Source organism: Sceloporus occidentalis, unplaced genomic scaffold (assembly GCF_023333645.1).
Source record: "Sceloporus occidentalis isolate IW3139 unplaced genomic scaffold, rSceOcc1.0.p SCAF_14, whole genome shotgun sequence".
NCBI classification, from domain to species: Eukaryota; Metazoa; Chordata; class Lepidosauria; order Squamata; family Phrynosomatidae; genus Sceloporus; species Sceloporus occidentalis.
The window spans coordinates 6,700,193-6,701,050 of record NW_028316994.1 but is presented as its reverse complement, the minus strand read 5'-3'; positions in this window follow the sequence as shown (position 1 = coordinate 6,701,050).

Genomic DNA, 858 nt, shown 5'->3' with positions numbered 1-858 from the left:
CCACAAGCTTTTATCTACTTATTTTGGCCCATTTTCCATTTGCTTGGTCCAACAGCGGGGGTAAGAAACAGGGCCCTATGAATTTTGTTAGACTCCAGTTCCCATCAGACCCTAACAGTATGGCCATTTGTCAGGGATGCTGGGATCTCTAGTGCATCAGAATCTGGAGGGCTCTAAGTTTGCCCTCCTATGTCTGTGATGCGTTCATGGAATTATAGCTAAATAAACCATAAAGGATAGCAATGAGTTTTTCTGGTAAGACACTGGCTGACAAAACAGTGAGTCAGAATCTCTGTCTCTTCCCCACCCATGCCCTCAATGTAACAAGGGCCTTGCTCTGCCACCAAAACCAGTGCACCCCTATACCTTCCTGTCATTAAATGTAGAGCTTTTTCTGTCCTCACAAGGACAGACAGGAATATATGGAAGCTGAGGTACTCCTGGTTCTTGTGGAGTGGGGGGAATGGAACATGTCATTTTAGGCCATGATCATTGCCACATATATTCTGCTTGTGTTCCTGTTGCCTTTTGTTATCATGGGCAGCCAGAAGGGATGCTATGTGGATGTTTTTTCCCTTCTTCAGCCTAAAGGAAAAGAAGCAGTAGCTGTTACATCCACGAAGAAGCCAAAGCATGAGCCAAAGGTGGATCCTGCTGAGCACACCTTTGCCAACTGGATGGATGGTTTTACGGTCTTTAAGGCCGTTGTTTCCTTGGGACTTTAATGCAGGACGTTGTACTTGTACTTGCCCAGACTGTTATGGGTAGCCAGAAGATTTGCCCTTACAATTGTCCAGACTAACAGTTGACACCATAATCAAGTGGTTAGTGGGGAGATTATTTACCACCTTTAACAAT